The sequence below is a fragment of the Pseudophryne corroboree genome, chromosome 6 (assembly GCF_028390025.1).
Source record: "Pseudophryne corroboree isolate aPseCor3 chromosome 6, aPseCor3.hap2, whole genome shotgun sequence".
NCBI lineage: Eukaryota > Metazoa > Chordata > Amphibia > Anura > Myobatrachidae > Pseudophryne > Pseudophryne corroboree.
Window position 1 is genome coordinate 495,370,607 of NC_086449.1, and position 19,977 is coordinate 495,390,583.

Genomic DNA, 19,977 nt, shown 5'->3' on the forward strand with positions numbered 1-19,977 from the left:
TGATGTTTTTCAATGTTTGTTCAACTGTTTTTTTTAACTGTTCGGATAACACACTTATTAATTCCACACTTAATAAATTCCAGCAAGCTGACCCCTTAACTGACTCTAAGGAAATAGTGACTCTGATTAGGAACAGGCCTACCTCTGAACATTTGGTCACCTGATTGAAATGCTAATTGATCATAGAACAAATTGCACAGGGTGGGTCAACAGACTAAAACTACTCTAGCTATTCTCAATAAATTCAATCACATACATAGGAAATGACAAGAAAAACATCACATACATTCAAATATAAGATGTGGTTTGTACGCAGCATGTGTGTCAGTCTGAGCCTGGTAGCATAGTAGCAATGAATTCACATACATTCAAATATAAGATGTGGTTTGTACGCAGCATGTGTGTCAGTCTAAGCCTGGTAGCATAGTAGCAATGAATTCACATACATTCAAATATAAGATGTGGTTTGTACGCAGCATGTGTGTCAGTCTGAGCCTTAATGGCAGAGTACTCACCTCCATGTTAGCCTTATACTCTAATCCCTCGGCAAGAGTGTGTGTAAATGGACTCCTCTCTCCTTCCTTTTGGATCACGAATGGCACTCGCCAAGGGTGCCCCCTGTCCCCGCTAGTGTTCGCTCTGGCAATACAGCCTCTAGCTGAGAAAATCAGATCTACGACCCTAATTAAAGGCATGGAATATTTAGGACAATCACATAAGAAATGTCTCTTCGCGGACGATGTCCTCTTGACAGTTACTGATCCCGCTATCTCCCTGCCAGCTTTACACACACTCTTGAATGAATATTCTGCGGTATCTCCCTGCCAGCTTTACACACACTCTTGAATGAATGTCCGCGTTGAAAGCTGTTTATTCGTATTCTTGGCAGGATAGAAGCCTCAGATATCTGGGGGTTCATATTACCCAGAAGGTGGACGATCTGATCTCAGCAAACTATCCCCCGCTATTAAATTTACTAATCTGGTCTCCGACTGGATGATGCAACATGTTTCATGGTTAGGGCGAATAGCTGCACTGAAGATGATGGTTCTCCCCAGGCTTATGTATCTCTTTCGGGCCATCCCTATTCTCCTACCTATCTTCTGTCTACATTTAATGCTATATTTAGTTCCTATGTATGGAAGGGTAGGAAACCGAGACTAGCCAGGAAAATGATGATCCGGCCCAAACGAGAGGGGGGCTTGGCCTACCCAGATATACACTCCTATCAATTAGCGTGTCGACTTGCACAAATAGGAGCTTGGTAATCACACTCTGCCCATAAAACATGGGTTCACCTCGAACAAGGGCTTGTTTCCCCACTTCCCCTGACAGATATATTGCAGCTCCCGAGGGGTGAAGGCAAACTATTAACCGCTAGATCTCTCACCGTCCAATCTACTCTGAAGGCTTGGTTGGAGGTGGTGCTTAGAGGGAACGGTATAACCCTCCCCTCCTCTGCCCTCTCACTGACTGGCATAGCCTCCCTGATTCCTGATCTGAGATTCGATGCCTGGATATTCAGGGGAATCCTGTCCCTACATGATGTAATGGCAGACAACACCCTGCTTTCTTTCGCACAACTACAAGAAAGATTCTCATTGCTACATAGGTAATTTTACAAATATTTGCAGCCTCGACACTGGCTCCACGGGGCTTCATGCTCCCCCCACACCATATTCCCATTGCCTAAGCTTATCCAGAACTTTCTTGATAGAGGGGAGGGCAGGGGAGGCATCACTAAATGGTATAATTATATTATCAATCCCCAGCCATTACAGAAAGCCCCTTTCTAATTAAAATGGGAGACTGACCTTAGATGCTCCATCTTGGAGGAGGAATGGGAGGCGATCTTTCAAACTTGCTTTAAAATATCTAAATGTATTGCACATATGGAATTATTTTATAAACTCCTTCATCGTTTGTATTTCACCCCTTCCCGCTTACATGCGATGCAACCTTCCACATCTAATCTCTGTTGGTGCAACTGTAGTAATGTCGGAACTTTATTGCATATTTTCTGGGGATGCCCAGTGCTTGCCCAGCTTTGGAACTCTGTTTTTCACCTTATAGGTTTGGTGTTAGGTCATCATTTAACTCCGCACCCACGACTAGCTCTTCTCCACTTCTATTATGGTGACTTATCGCCGGGCGATCGATATGTCTTGGGTCACATACTTATCACCACCAAACTTCTAATTGCCCGTCAGTGGCGTTCCCCCGTGGTCCCCCATATAACTGCGATAGAAAAGGCTATACAGTCTCACTGTGAGTTTGAAACCGCAGGGGTTGCTTATTCTTCCACTCCATCTTGCCCTCTTCTTCGCTGGCTTTCCGTGGACTAACTGCTGGTGTAGTCGTCCACCAGATGACATACACAACACATAGAAACTTAGCTTGACAAACTGACCCATAACTGCTGTTGGATGGATTCAGCACCACATGGTTTTATTGTTTGTTGATTTTCTTAATGTTCTCTACACAATTATGTACTTGTTGAATTGTTTGTGTACCACCCCCCCACCCCCACCCCTTACCCCACCCCTTTCTATTCTGTACCCCCATTCCCATTTACTTTTGTTCAAATACAAAATAATAAAAATTAATATTGAAAAAAAAGAAATACGGGTACTTTCTAAGGGTCTGAATTTTGTGCCCACTAATGCACATAATGTATTTGATAGCAAAATTGACTTGAATCGATTTAATCAGCTCCGTTTAAAAGATTTTTTTAACAAAAAGGTTGATGGTGCATCTGGTCCAGTAGAATGTCCTATCAGGACTAAATCTTCATTTGATCCTTATTCTAACAATGTTGCCATTAAATCCTTTACCAAAACCCTCTCTACTTGTATTGAGAATTGTGACCCTAAAGATACGAAAGTGGTTTCCAGTGTCTCTAGAGAGGATCGTTTGGCTTTAAGGGATTTAGCCTCTTACACAGATATTACTGTGCGCCCTGCCGATAAGGGGGGCGGCATAGTGATACAAGATGTTTCTGAATATAAAGTAGAGGCATATCGGCAATTGAATGATACTGCTGTTTATTCTAGATTACCTTCTGATCCCACTGGTCAGTATACTAAGGAACTGGTTGGGGTACTTACTGCTGCGGTCAACAATGGCATAATTTCTAAAAACACTATGTCAGCTTTGCTTATTGAAGCACCATATGTGCCTGTATTCTATACCCTTCCCAAACTGCACAAAAATTCTGTACGGCGTCCTGGTCGACCTATAATTGCAGCTAGGGGTTCATTATACTCCAATGTAGCGAAGTACGTTGACCATTTCCTTCAACCTGTTATACAGAATGAACCTACGTATCTTAAAGATACTACTACCTTTTTAGAAAAATTGAGAGGTATTGATGTTGATCCTGAACGGTGTTGGTTGTGTAGAGCTGACGTCGTCAGTCTGTACACCAGCATTCCTCATGCTCGTGGTATGCTTGCTGTTAAAAATCTAATTCAAGACAATATACATTATGAAGGGCCTGAAATTGATTTTTTCATGTCGTTAATTTCTTTAACATTGCATAGAAATTATTTTCTTTTTAATAATGAGTTTTTTCAACAGTCTCAAGGATGTGCGATGGGTTCTTGCTCAGCCAAGGCATATGCTAATGCTTTTATGTTCAGGGTTGAGAAGGTATGTTTTTCTCTGATGTACAATATACCTCGAATCTAGCTATGTATACATGCTATATTGACGACGTGTTTATACTTTGGACAGGCTCAAAAGAGGGTTTCATTAACATGATGAATCAGGCAAATCTGGTAGATGAGTCCATCAAATTTACCTTCGATGTACAGGCCGACACCATACATTTCTTAGATGTCAGTGTGACTAAATCTCAAGGTAGATTAATTACATCTATCTATAATAAACCCACTGACGTGAATAGTCTTTTGTTGTCTTCTAGTCATCACCCTGTCCCTTTGAAAAGTGGCTTGCCTTATTCGCAATACCTTAGAGTTCATTGTATTTGTAGTGATGAGGAAGATGAAATCACTCAGATGAACCGTATGACTCAAAGATTTTTACAACAAGGCTACAGTAATAAGCTGTTGGAACAAGCGAAATTAATAGCATTATCTGCTCCCAAAGCTTCTAGCGATAAAGCTTTAAGGCATAATATTGATGAGGCTATGATCTGTGGTGGTCATTCCGAGTTGTTCGCTCGGTAAAAATCTTCGCATCGCAGCGATTTTCCGCTTAGTGCGCATGCGCAATGTTCGCACTGCGACTGCGCCAAGTAAATTTGCTATGCAGTTAGGAATTTTACTCATGGCTTTTTCATCGTTCTGGCGATCGTAATGTGATTGACAGGAAGTGGGTGTTACTGGGCGGAAACAGGCCGTTTTATGGGCGTGTGGGGAAAAACGCTACCGTTTCCGGAAAAAACGCAGGAGTGCCTGGAGAAACGGGGGAGTGTCTGGGCGAACGCTGGGTGTGTTTATGACGTCAAACCAGGAACGACAAGCACTGAACTGATCGCAGATGCCGAGTAAGTCTGGAGCTACTCAGAAACTGCTACGAGGTGTGTAATCGCAATATTGCGAATACATTGTTCGCAATTTTAAGAAGCTAAGATTCACTCCCAGTAGGCGGCGGCTTAGCGTGAGCAAATCTGCAAAAATCAGCTTGCGAGCGAACAACTCGGAATGACCCCCCGTGTAACGAATTTTACTACTTCTAGTAAGAAAATCACAACTACAGCTAAATGTATTTGGCCCATAATATAATCAGATCCTGATCTCTCTAGCCTTTCTACTAACCGCTTTTTACCATGCTATAGAAGGGGGAAAAATATTCGAGACATGGTCGTGCACACAGATATTTCTCAATTCCCTTCATCTGCTTCTGGGACATTTTTGTCCAGAAAACCCGGCAATTACAAATGCACGGGATGCACAACATGTTTGTATTTGGAAGTGAGCGATTACGTAGTACATCCACATTCAGGTAAAAAGATTAAGATTAGGCAAGTGTTAACGTGTACTAGTAAATTTGTTATTTACTATATACGCTGTCCCTGTGGTCTCTATTACATAGGAAAGACCACCTGCCAATTTAAAGAACAGATGACACAACACAGAAGCGCTATCAAACAGATTTTTGAAGGAAAATCCATTGATCAACCTGTTGCCAAGCATTTTAAACTTTGTAACCATAATTTATCCACTCTACGTTACAAAATGATAGCTCAGGTAGCTTTCTCTAAGCGGGGTGGTGACAGGGGTAAGGCCCTGTTACAATTGGAGGCACGGTGGATCCACCATTTAAATACGGTGGCGCCACACGGCCTTAATGAAAACTTGTCTTTCTCATGCTTCTTATAGTATCCTTAAGTTATCTACAGTATTGTATTTTTTAATATATGTGTATAATTTTTCAATCAGCTACATTTCAGTAACAATAAATCTTTTAACTCTGTTACAGCGCTGCTTCCTCTGTTATGTTTACATGGTTGTCATGGTGATGGCTGCACGTTGACCGGGTGACATCATCAGCTGGACAGGCTTGTCCATTCGTGATGACGTTTCCAGATGTTTGTCCTCGGGGCTCCGTGGACCTGCACATGTGGTGTGTTCTTGTTTGTATAAAGGTGAGCTTTTCTACATTCATCTATTGCTGCTTTTGAAAAAGGTTGAATAAACCGAAACGTTAAGCTAAGTGTGGAGTGATCTCCATTCTTTTTACCCATAAGTCTGTGAGTGCCGCCTGACATCGACTCTATATATATATATATATATATATATATATATATATATGTGTGTAGAAGCAGGGCTTACAGTGGTCCTGGAGAGGTGGTGGAGCTCATTTCTCACACCACCTACCTCACACTTCCCATTAGGCAGTGCCAGGTCCAGTGCTAGGGTTTTTCGGCACCCCCCTGGTTGCACAAAAAGGAGTGTGGTCTTAAAAGGAATAGGCGTGGTCACACAATGGTACCCCCAATTCAAATTATGTAACACATTCTTATTCACATTACACTGCACATAGGGCCCCTGATTCATTTTAGACCACATAGTAGTGACCCTTATTCACATTACATCACACAGTAGTGCCCATTTTTAATGTTATGTCACTCAGTAGTGTTCCTTATACACAATGCCTACAGTAGTAGTGCCCATTACACATAATGGCCACAGTGGTGGTGTAATGCCTACAGTAGAAGTTCCCCTTACACATAATGACCACAGTAGCAGTGCCCCTTACACATAATGCCCACAATAGTACTGTTGAAGTCAGAAAAAGAAGGCAATATAAACCACACATAGAGTGACGCTTCTCAGTGGTAGCGTAAGGACGCAATTGATGTATATGGATGCACCATGCTTCTTTACCATACATCATGCATAGAATCGCACGGTGTGCGTGTTGCAGCATGGTGGGTGTATATACGGTAAAAGGCGCAATCACTGAGAAATGCCATAAAGACACACAGACACATATTTCATACAACACATAAATTACACATAGACAAAACATGTCCAGCACCAGACTTGTATTATATTGTATTTATATAATAGAGTGTAAAACAAGATATATATGTAGTATTGGGACGGAACAAGTTTATTATATCATGCTTCATGTCAAAATGGTCAGGAGAATGTGTGGATTAATTCGATAGCTATGGGTAAATTGTAGCACATTGCAACGATTAGTTATGAACAAATGTATGAAATTTAAAGTCATTCTTATGAGAACAAAGGACTCCCTGCGAAAGCTTGTGTGCAGAATCCCACTGGTTAATCCCTATACCTGCATCTTCAAACTGGACATTGCTTACATATGAACTGACCAATAACACACAATGAATGAGAAACCTCCCTCTCCTGGACCAATGGAAGGAGACCGAAACCAACAGACTGTTAACTCCCACTGTTTGATATATGTAGTGTCTAAGGCAGGCTTTTTTAACAAGTGTGCCGCGACCAGTTGCAAGGTGTGCCGCGGAGTCAGAGCCACTTCCTGCACCTTCAGAGCGATCTGTTGGCCCGAGCTCTTCTTAGAAGATCAGTCATACCCCGTTCGTGATCTATGCCTTGAAGACACAGCAGTATGACATCATAGGTCACAGCCACCACGTCTCACCACCCAGCCAGCCCACACATACACATACACATCTTCCAGTTCCCACCCGCATACAAAACTTTCCCTGCTCACCACATCCTCTCCTGTCCGACCGCCCGCTGCTCAGTATTCGCTGTCCACTATGAACAACCCCCACCACTGAGGGACAGGGAGGAGGACATCTGACAGATAGGGGCTAATATTAGTTATCTTATTTCTCCTGTGGGGAGCAATAGGATTTATGTGGGGAGCAAAAGGATTTAGGGGTGGGCAATGTGAATAATTTAATAGGATTTATGTGGGGAGCAATGGGATATATTTTTCTGTGTAGGCCAATGTATGTGTGGATTTGTATTCACTGTGAGGGCCAATGTGTGTATGTTTTTTTCCGTGGAGAAGCGATGGTGTGCCTTGGCAATTTTAAAATATTGTTCGGTGTGCTGTGAGTTAAAAAAAAGGCTGAAAATCACTGGTCTAAGGCATAGTGAGGAAGTTGCTTGCTGAGAGGAAGACATGGAGGAAGGTCATATGGGATAGGGTGACGTATACTGGCTGTAACTGATTCTTATTTTATTGTAACTTTGTACCACTCAATTAGGCTTATACATGTTATACTGCATGATATACTGTACATATGTTATTTTGTATGCATAACTTTTAATATCAAATACATATATACCTCTGAGCATTGGACCTCAGTAATACCATGTGTGAGACTACTTGCTTTCTCTTAAGGAACATAGTGCTGTGACGTTTAGCGCACTATTTTTGTATATGGTAATAAGATGCACCTTGAGTCCGCAGTATATATTAACGCTGGCATGTAAATGTTTATTTAAAAAAAAATGGAAATTCACAGTTGGGGGCTATGTCAGGGATATCACGTACTTATATGATGTGCAGTACAGACGCGCTGTGGTCTGCCGGCTAAGGGTGGATGCATCTGTTGCCGATGAACCACATCCGTTTTTGTGGTCATTAAGACGCTGATATGAATCAAGGAACAATAGATTTCTTTGTTGCCTGTGAGCGTGACAAAAACGCACAATACTAGAAATGTTACAGTGTACTCTTTATTGTTGCTAACGAGGTTCAATAAGTCATATTGTGTTTGATTCAGATTGGATTGTTTATCTGTTAAGCAAATGTAACGAGCATTTAAAATTTGGTGCATGCATCTAATTCGCATAGTACGGATATAGCTTGGTTACCATGCTGCGTCTTATTCACATAGTGTTAACACAGGCCTGAAGTAACAAAGCTTCGTTCGCGCTGAAAAAGCGTGTGGAAGTTTTGTTAGCATGCAGTGGGAATTGTCCATCAGGGCGACTTCCGGTGCTTGTATAATTTGGGATTTACTTGTGACTAAGGAGAGTGTTTGTGTGTTCTGGCCGTATGGCTTGGACTCCATTTCGTGTCCAAGCACAGGGCTTGGAGGGGGGAGGAGCAGTGGCCATTTTAGGTTTAATGCAGTTACAGCTGCACAATCTGCATTGGTCTTATCAAAACCAACATCATTTAACGTCACTCCCAACCCACCTAACTAACAGCTGACTTTCAGCTGTTCCTGAAAGCCATTGTTAAACAATATGTAACCTTTGTCACAAGTAAACAATATATATGTACAAATCCATCACCATTTAAAAGCTACCAATGAATTTAACTAACCCATGACATAGTCAATTAGAAATAGTGTTTCAATTAGACCTAGTAAGATTAATAGTGAGATTAATAGTTAGCTTGATGTAAGAAAAATACACACAGATGAGAAAGTTTTCTTCATGATTTGTCTCAGATCTGGAAGACAAGGAGTGTGTCAGATGAGCCCTTTGACCTAGACAACTGAAATGCTAATGAACTTCTTCAACGACTTTGGAACAAGAGTACAGCATGTGGACATCTGTTGAGATGCAAATTAGGATGCTGTGGAAACTACATTCAGTATATGTGTATAAATATATGCTATGTGAGGGTTTCATAGAATGTAATAAATGTGTGTGTGTATATATATATATATATATTTATTATATAAAATATGTATTTTTTATATAATTGTAGGTTCTGCAAGATAGCTATCCAATCTGAATCATAGCATTTAAATTATAGTGAATAGCCATATTGAATTGAAGTGTAATACCTCTAGGGGGATGTTATCAATCACTGGTAAATGATTCCTTTTTCTATACAGAAAATATTGTGAATCCATGTGGGTTGAAAGTAAGTGTGAGTGGATTGAACCTCGGAAAACAGGATACCGTCGGCGAGGCACTGAGTAAACAGAGGCTTGGTGGCGTGGAGGTTAGCGACCTCACATATTTATTGGTATTGAGGCACGTAGTGTGTGTGTAAATGTGCGGAGGAATGTGATTTCTGGTGTTACGCTCCGGCTGTGGAGCGCAGCTAGTGAGTTCGACTCCTGTGATCGTAGGACGTATAGATAACAAGTATCTATAAGCCGTGCGATTGGACCGCACCGGTGTGTATGTGATACGTGGTGTGATACGTGGCGCAACGTGATACCATTTGCGTAATTTTGCGCAATTGCGGCATCATACGCACTGTGTTAGCATATGCAGACATGATTTGTGTAAAGAGAAGGAATTTTCACTGACTCTCTCAGGAAATATTTCTGGTGGAACTCCATAGGAAGGCTTGGTGACGTTTCTCAAGCGAAATTCCCGTGGAAAGAAACCAAAAAGATCAGGCTTGTAAACCTCCACTGAAAAAGGTGGGGTATTAATTTATTGCTGTTAATACTTCATACTTCCAGTGCTGAGGGGTCTGTTAGGGTACTCACTGGGTACGCTGGGAAATCACTACAGGAGTGGACTGTGGTACTGTCCTGAAGAGACGGAGCGGGTAAAAACCAATCTGAGGACTTTTCACCGTCGTCTTGCGTTGGCCACTTAGTCACTTGTGTTTAAAAAGTCCACAACGGGAGCTAAGTGTGCACGCGAGAGGCGTTCGGGAGCCAGGGTTCAGGCCGAGGACAGGGGCCGAAAGGGTCCGCTGGTTATATTATGTGTAAGACGTATTGTTGCTTACACATAGGCTTTTTGTAATGATTGGGTAAAAATGACGTATGAATGGTGAAATATATATTTCCAGTGATTGGTGGTTTTGATCCTGGGGTATTGCAGGTAGTATGAAAACAAATATGTTTAACCAAAGTCATGTAAGATAAGAACGAAAACATAATAACAGTTTGAACTCGTAGCAACAATGGGTAAGTAAAAAGGGAAAGCAAGTACACCACCACCGCCATATGTGGATGTGGAAGCAGTTACAGCCAGTATTTAAAGTATAGAAAATAAAAATATGAAAAAGAAATGTAACTTATAATATGTACTAATAAATGTCAAAAGTTTTATTCAGGAGGAGATGGTGACCCGACTCTGGTTTCGGACATTTCTCATGCACTCAGAGGAGTAATATCCAACCGGTAAAAGAGGAGCTGTAGCCTGCAGGGGAAGTGGCTGAGACCAGTGGAACTGGTATGTATGGTGCCATTCAAGTACATATATAGCAAGACCCAAAAATAAAATAAAAATCAGGAAAGTAATAACACAAATGGAGAATATCCTATCCGCACATTAGTATTTCCCAGTAGGAAAGCGGATAGAGAAGGGGTAACCCCCAGGGTGCTTCTTTGTAACTATCACTTAAGAAGTATTCATTTCTAGGAAATAGGTCATCGAGATGAGGGCAGCTAGGAATGCCCTTGTCTAGAAAAGCTTGGTAAATGTTTGTTGGACCATGTACAGACCCTTAATATGGGATGAGAAGGATTATATGAATACTTCGCATGACCTAGAAGCTTTTTTTTTGTAGTACTAGAAAATTCTCTGATAGGAAAAGATCACAGGTAAACACTAATTCGGCAAATGGGAGTAACGAGAGAAGTGCAACATTACCCTTTGACAAAACCTGTAGAAGTTACGATTGGGCCTCTATGGTGCTAAACTCTTTTTCTTTTCTCCTAGCAGCAGTGGCCCCTGACTAACTTACTCGACAGAGATTTTGTTGTGTAAATTGAAATGTGTAATACATATATTGTACTCAGGCTCAGGAAGTACAAGGTATGCTAGATACTCCTCAAAGACTAATGTTGCATTCCACTGTTCTAGATTCACGTCCATCACAGGTAGAGGAAATTATCTTGCAGATACCAGGTTCCCTATGAACTTAGGATGGACAGGACACTGGATTGATGGCTGAGGTAGTCCCAGTAATGACACAGCAAGCACAAGATTTAAGGGGGGTAGAACAAGTAGTTAAGAATCAATTCCCCGTAGTGCCCAATCCAGCTGTCATTTTAATAAAATCCTCTCCACCTCTACAAACTTTACTGTCACCAAACCCTATTCTGTTTTCTTCACTGTTTCTTCTTCATCTTTGCGTTCACAAAGGGGGTATAATACATGGACTCAACTCTCCCAAAGTTTAATTGACAGCCTCAGTATTTTCTCCCAGGCCTTGCATAGCTGCTTACTATCCTTTCAGCCCGATAGGAGATTGGTATTGATATGACTTTATTACTGTGCTCGGATACATTTGTGTCTTCACTGGCAGATACTAAAAAACTTTTGTTTCATCTCTTTCAGACAGGACACAAGGTCTCAAAGGATAAACTGCAGTTGTGTAGGACAAGGGTCAAATACTTAGGATGTAGTACTGGTACATGATTTGACAGTTCATGCACCACATGCCGTATCAGTCCTTCAAAATTCTGCCCAAACCCGGTATGTCTCATCAGCACGAGTTAGCTGTCACTGATGACACCAGTATACTACTGCATGTGCCTTGTAATGCACAAAGAGTGGAGGATGAGAATACTGGTGAAGGAGAATTTTGTATGGACACTGATGTGCATGATTGTATGGAATATCTGAATCAGACTTTTACTATAAGACCAGACATAAGTGACAGCCCGTTAGTGAACGCAGACCTGATTTTTTTCTAGATTGACTTAAGTTACCCCAGACAGACAGACTTATGCACAGGATATGCTGTTGTAATCAGGGCATGCGAGTTGGCAGAAGATACGTCAGCCAATATATATACCGACTCTAGAGATGTTTTTGGAGTGATGTTCATGGTACTCTACATTGCAAACACACAACAATTAAATTGAGATGCAGATTTGTGTTCCCTACAGGAGAAGGCAGTCTGGAAGGCGAAGGGGTATGGTCAGAAGTCCTCAGGACTCTGGAGAGATGGACAAGGTAAGCCAGTAGCATCTAGGGCGTATCTCCCAAGCCTAGCTGAGGTGGCACATGGTCTGACTCACCTAGGGTAAGGAAGGTATGTGCAAATTGGTAAGAGCTTACTGGTATGCACCAGGGTTCTCTTCTCAGGCAAGCAGAAAAGCAATGACCTGTCTTACTTGCATGAGGAAGAACATTTGGTAAGGTAGTACCAACAGAGCCATCCCATATTCCTCCTGCAGACGGACCTTTTCAGGTAATACAAATCGACTTTGTACAGTTAACACCCTGTAGGAATTTGAACTATATATTGATGTGCACTGATGTTTTCTCAAACTGGGTAAAGGCATTCCCTGCTGCTACAAATACTGCTGTGTTTACCGCAAAGAAAATTGTGCAGGAATTTGTGTGTAGATATGTTATCCCTAGGATTAGAAACAAAGTGATTGCTGAAACTGGACTATTGTGGTCATAGACACTGCCACTAGTGTTGTGTAGCATCGGAACCACTCCCAGATCCCCACTTAACGAATCACCCTCTTTGAAATTTTTGTTTTGTGGGTTTTTTTGGAAGACAACCTCATGTCATGATCAATCCGCACCATGATCTGAAATAAACCAATGAGGTGACAGTACAGTACCTTATCAAGATGAGCCAGCATTTGAGAACTTAGCAAAATAACTTGAAACTGTTGATTCCTGGTATGCCAACTACTAACTGTCTTGATTGTGAACCAAGAGACTCTGTGATTATTCTTACACTCAGGTTGCCTAATAGACAGGTGGGAAGGACCGTACCAAGTTTTGTTGACAGCACGATTTCAGTGAAAGTAGCCCCGAGAGAGACTTGGGTCCACGATTCCCATTGCAAGAAAGTCGTTAGTCCGGAAGGAACTCGTAAAGGGAGTGAAATCGCAGAAATATAATTCGAGAATCTGCTCCGTGAAGACTGAGAGGTGGCACTGTTGAACACTGCCTGAGCATACTAAAGGATTACAAAAAGACCAGTCATTGTAATGAATTTGCTATAAGCAAGATTTGTTTTGTCCTATCTTTCTTTTTCTTTTGATAAACATTTTTTTCCAGGACATTCTATTTTTGTGAGGGTTCCTGAGGAGTTGAGCGTGGGACTGGAACTGGTTCTGGAGAAAGGAATGATGACTTTACAGGATCCCAGGATCAGCCTACCACTTTGTTTAAAGCCAGAGTAAATCAAAGGTCTAGCAGTTACGGAGTTCGGAGGCAATGTGATAGGCTATTGTCTGAGGAATACTGTATTTTGTAGTTATTGTGACTCTATAATTGAAGATGAGTGCATCCAGAGATGTCAGTCAAGTGATAAGGCAGCATTTGACAGACATCCCTTGAGTGATTACCACTCATTAGTGGATAAGGTTTTAAATTAAACGGAATGTAGGATGTGCTCACAGGTACCTCTAAGACAAAATAATGCATGACTACTGCCATATTTTTTAGAGTTAGCTGAGGTACTTGAATTACACGGGGGTAAGGGGACAAGGAATATAATATAACGATACCCCCTAGTCTTAAGATCCACCAGCACCATAGATAAATCCCTGGTATGTTTAAATCTCACCAATTTCAGAAAACCAGGAAATTGTGAGGTAATCTGGAACAATCAGACAATGGCCTATGCACACAGAGCAGATAAAGAGCTCATTAATACCATGACTGTACAAAAGATTGTTATAAGTGGAAGAAAAGTATATGAGTGTCTCTGCCTGAACTCCGAAGGTTTATGTTATCTAGGAAGGATACTACCTGAAATAATAACCCTTGTTCAATGATGAAACAGATTTGGTATACGATCCAGAAATTGAAACAATGTTCAGGGAGTGATAGGAATATATACCAAGAAAATTTGATATGTCTCTTTCACGACTTGTTTGTGTTTTCTCCCTCTACCCAGCAAAACCTCTATCGAATCCGAACATCAGTGTACAAAGATGTAGGTACATGTATGTATGCAACAATCGTCTGGATCAGACATGGGCTATAGTACTGTCCCAGCATACTCTATAGGTTGAATGTCGTCCCACATCCAACCTATGGTCACACGACCACCGAGTGTATATAGAGAATGTCCTGTCCTCTTCCCTGTCTTCCCCAACTATAGTCAATGTCTGATTTGCGAAATGAATACATACGTGTGTCTGGGTCCCCAATTATTGTTTGAAATATTTTAATCATGTTTAGTGTGACAGTTATGATAGTTTTGTTGACTATCAAAGGGTGGACTGTCGAAGTCGGAAAAAGAAGACAATACAAACCACACATAGAGTGGCGCTTCTTGGTGGTAGCGTAAGGACACAATTGATGTATATGGATGCACCATGCTTCTTTACCATACATCATGCATGGAGACGCATGGCGTGCGTGTTGCAGCGTGATGGGTGTATATACGGTAAAAGGTGCAATTACTGAGAAACGCCATAAAGATGCATACAGACACATATTTCTTACAACACTTAAATTACATATAGACAAAACATGTCCAGCACTAGACTTGTATTATATTGTATTTATATAATAGAGTGTAAAACAAGATATATATGTAGTATTGGGACGGAACAAGCTTATTACTGTATATCATGCATCATGTCAAAATGGTCAGGAGAATGTGTGGATTAATTTGATAGGTATGGGTATATTGTAGAACATTGCAACGATTAGTTATGAACAAATGTATGAAATATAAAATCATTCTTATGAGAACAAAGGACTCCCTGAGAAAGCATGTGTGCAGAATCCCAGTGGTTAATTCCTGTACCTGCATCTTCAAACTGGACATTGCTTACATATGAACTGACCAATAACACACAATGAATGAGAAACCTCCCTCTCCTGGACCAATGGAAGGAAACCGAAACCAACAGACTGTTTGATATATGTAGTGTTTAAGGCATAGTGAGGGAGTAGCTTGCTGACAGGAAGACATGGAGGAAAGTCTTATGGGATAGGGTGACATATACTGGCTGTAACTGATTCTTATGTTATAGTAACTCTGTACCACTCAATTAGGCTTATACATGTTATACTGCATGATATACTGTACATATGTTATTTTGTATGCATAACTTTTAATATCAAATACATATATACCTCTGAGCATTGGACCTCAGTAATACCATGTGTGAGACTACTTGCTTTCTCTTAAGGGACATAGTGCTGCGATGTTTAGCACACTATTTTTGTATATGGTAATAAGATGCACCTTGCGTCCGCAGTATATATTAACGCTGACATGTAAATGTTTATTTTAAAAAATGGAAATTCACAGTACCGCTTATGCACATAATTCCCACAGAAGTGCTGCTTGTACAAATAATACCCACAGTAGTATTGCCCCTTATATGCATCTCTGCCTCCAGCAGCTTCCCCATGTCTCTGTGTCCCTCCAGTGCCTTCTGACCTTCACAAAGCCTGCTCAAATGCGTGACACTGCTTCACTTCAGTGGCGGTGATGGCATGACATGACATACGGAGATGCTTGGACCTGAGCGTGAACACTGTCCGACAGACACGGCATGTGTGACCCCTAGTGCTGCCAGCATCATCTATCGATGTGGATGGCAGGATTTTTGTTGGAATAACTGTGCAGGGCTATGGCAGAGGCAGAATTAATTCCACCTACCATTACAGGTGATGGAACAATAGGCGTGTGCAGAACATTTTATTAGGGGATGCATCATCGGAGATGCATGTTTAGTACTACCTACTGGGCGTATCTTGCACTGCCTGCTAGCACTCAATGCAATATAAATCACATACCACTGCAAACGGGGCCGTGTAAACAAGACACGCCATCTGTATCTAATCACTCTGGGAGAATTCCTTTGCATTCCATATACACCTAATCTATATTGTGGTTTCTCACAATGGTGAACCTCTGATGAAATGTCCTCCCTGGCAGACAGCATCTTGAGTCGGTAATCACTATTCATGTAGGAAATTACATGGTCCAGAAGATGCCTGTTTGTGTAGGAATATAACCAAGATCATCATCATGCAATAGAGGTTCAACAAGACTCGTGTCCCCTCCTGCCCCCTGCATCTCTCAGCCACGCCATAATCTCCTCCCAATGTCTCTCAGCCACACCCTCATCTCCCGGCTGCATCTCTCAACCACACTATCCCCTCCCCTCCCAGCATCATCTTTCACCCTCACCATCATCTCCTCCCTGTGTCATCTCTCCCCAACACCATCATCTCCCGCATGCATCTCCTTGCCACGTATCTTTCACAATCCTCTTCACTTTGTGTCTCTCAGTCTCCCCCCTTCACTCTGTCTCTCAGCCTGCCCCCCTTCAGTCTGTATCTCTCAGCCTGCCCCCTTCACTCTGTGTCTTCCAGCCTCCACCTCCCTTCATTCTGTGTCTGGTGCTGCTTACACACAATGCCCACAGCAGTTGTGTGTCATGCTTGACGTAAGGTGGGGTTCCGACAACCGAGTTTTGGCTGAAAGGACAGCTACCGGTGAAGGGAGTAAATGAGGTGGCTGAATGTAATTCCTCCTCATGCGGTGGAAGCCAAACTAAGTGTTAACGTTGGCCGGAGGGCGTAAAGAAAAAGAGGACTTTGTAGGAATATAACTGTAGTTTTAATGAATAATCAGGCTGTACATGAATATTGGAGAAATAGAAGAAAATGGAAGAATTAGAGTCTATGGTTAAATGACTTGAAGAGTGAAGCTGAAGAACTTGGACTTTGAAGAAATGAAGACTGTGGTTTGTGATTGAAAGATGAGGCTGAAGAATTTGGACTTTGAAGAAATGAAGACTGTGGTTTGTGATTGAAAGACGAGGGTGAAGAACTTGGACTTTGAAGAAATTAAGACATCTGCAGGAACCGCCGTTAGCACCCGGAGCTCCTCTACGACCTGGGACCCTGTGAGCGCTTCCACGAGTGGCAATGGACTTAGACAGCAGGACTGCAGCAGCGTTTAGGTAACTGATGGATGAGAGCAACCAGGACCATGGAACCAGAAGTAACCTGGGAGCACAGAGCAGGAGAACCTTTTACAAGGAGGTAACTTGAAGCACTGCACTCTCCCTCTGAGCCAGCCTCCTTTTGTAAGGGGAGAACACGCAGGATTGGCTGGACACAGATTGGGAACTTCATTGGTAATACTCTGGTCTCCAACATGGCTGCCCCCAGTACATGAGACATACGTAGCTGTTAGCACACAGCTTTAGCCAGCTTCTGTCTCTTGACACACTATACTGTGTCACCACTAGATGACCTTACCGCAGCGATCCCAGCCGCAGCGCCCGGCTCTCCAGACCCTTAGCCCCCGGCCCTTGTCAGCCGCACATCCGTCCAGGAGGACCCGCCACCAGCAGCTCCCTGCCACCGCAGCTGCGCCAACCAGTGGGACAGTAACCCGCAAGAGCACACACTAGAGGTAAGGTTCCGGAGCCTGACATTGTGCCCCTTACACAATGCCAATAGTTATTACCCTTACACAATGCCCGTAGCAGTAGTGCCCCTTAAACAATGCCCACAGTAGCAGTGCCCCTTATACAATGCCCACTGCAGTTGTGCCCCTTACACAATGCTCACAGTAGTTGTTCTCCTTACACAATGTCCACACATACCTGTACCCCTTACACAATGCCCATAGTAGTAGTTGCACTTACATAATGCCCATAGTTATAGCCCTTACACAATGCCCATAGTAGCAGCCAGTGCCCCTTACACAATGCCCATATTATTAGCACCCCTTACACAATGCTCATAGTTGTGCCCCAAAGACAATTTGTCCTCCGAGTCCTCCTCCTTCTAAAGGGAACGCTGGGGCATTGGTGTGGCACGCAAGAGGAGAGAGAGAGCGCAGACGGGCGCACAACACAACCACGTCAAGAAGTGAAGCTGGGAGGAGGATTCATTGTCAGTGCACCCAGTAAATAATACACTACACATAAATAGACAGTCCGGAAGGTGGATGCAGTGGGGGCAGAAATGAGCAGAACTCTTGGCGTTCACTACAGGCGTGGCGTGTGTGAGGGGGTGCCGAACATTAGGGGCCTGTGCACACAAGGGACCCCCCGTGCACACAAGGCACCTCGTATCCCATCATTTTAACCCCTTATACATGTTATACAACATGGCAGAGCCCCTTATACACATTACATCATGCAGCAGAGCCCCTTACAAATTGCCACACCATAGTTTTGCCATTTACACATTATGCCCAGATAGTAGTGGTACCCATTACACATCATGCCCACATGGTAGTGATGCCTTTTGCACATTATGCCCACACAGTAATGGTGCCCCTTACACATTATGCCCACACAGTAGTGGTGCCCCTAACACATTATTTCACACATAATGCTGGACCACCTTAGACAGAAGGCTGCCTGATCGAGGTGTGAGTACAACACAAGATCTGGAGACAGGGTTCTCATTGGGGCAGTGCTGGAGACCAGTGCTGCCCAGAGATCCTCCCTGGATACATAAGAAAAGGAAAAGTGAAAGACGCTGCTGATAGCAGTTAATCTGTGGGATGAGCAGGGAGGCAGGCAGAGCTTCATCAGCATTAAGTCGGCAGACAGCTGCTACCTCAGGCACAGAGGAAGCCAGAGTCTCAGAGAGATAAGATGGAAAGGGAGGAGCTGAGAGGGTGAAGTGGCCCCTCCTCTCCCTCTGGCTGGGCATGGATCGCAAAGAGCAGCAGCAGACAGCAATCACTACTGTGAGACTGGGGTCCAGCAGTGCAGTGGCACCATATAATGAGCCAGACTGGCACATTGTAATGCCGCAGGCTGTGAGCCCTTTTACTGGTTCAGGCACCAGCTGCATCGCCAGTAGTTCCACCTCTGATTCCTGCTATCTTCCCTTGCTCTGCAAGGGAAAATAGCAGGCATAGACTTGGCCTGAGTCATGTAGGACAATTTTAAATCCTTCCTCTTAAGCAGGCATTCCCAACCTTAGTCCTCAAGGGACACTAACAGTGCAGGTTTTAGTGATATCCAGGCTTCAGCACAGATGGTTAAATCAAAATAACTGAGTTACTAATTATGTCGCCTGTGCTCAAGCATGGATATCCCTAAAACCTGGACTGTTAGTGTGCCTTGAGGACCGAGGTCTGGAAATCCTGCACTAAAGCCTCAGTCTCATTCCAAACTTTGCTTGAAAGTTATACCCCTTTCACACCGCAGAGCCGGGTCACACTTGGGATTTTGTGTACGGATTCTTCCCAGGTGCGACACGGCTGAGACCCCTTTCAGAGTGGCAGCCCAACCTAGCTTATTGCAGGGTTGGTGACGTCACCGCCGGCGCATCCTGAGGTGGTGCTGGAAGATGGAATGATCTTCATGGGTAGCCTCTACCTATGCAGTGAATGGGTGCAGGGTCGTATCGACCCGACTTACCCATTCACACTGCACTGTGAGCCGGGATGAACCAGTGTTTAACCCTGCTTGCTACCCGGGTTGAAATGCTGGCTCGACCCAGGTGAATTCATAAGGGTGCATTCAACTGCACAATATCCCTGGTTGCTGTGCGTTCACATGCAATAACCCAGGGTATCTATAGCAGTGTGAAAGAGAGATAACTGTATTTCTTGATTCCCATTCTTATGCAATTTCTCCAGGCCCTACAGTATGCAAATCGAGTGGCTCATTTCCTGCCTCATCATAATTGGAATAATCCATTTGATTCA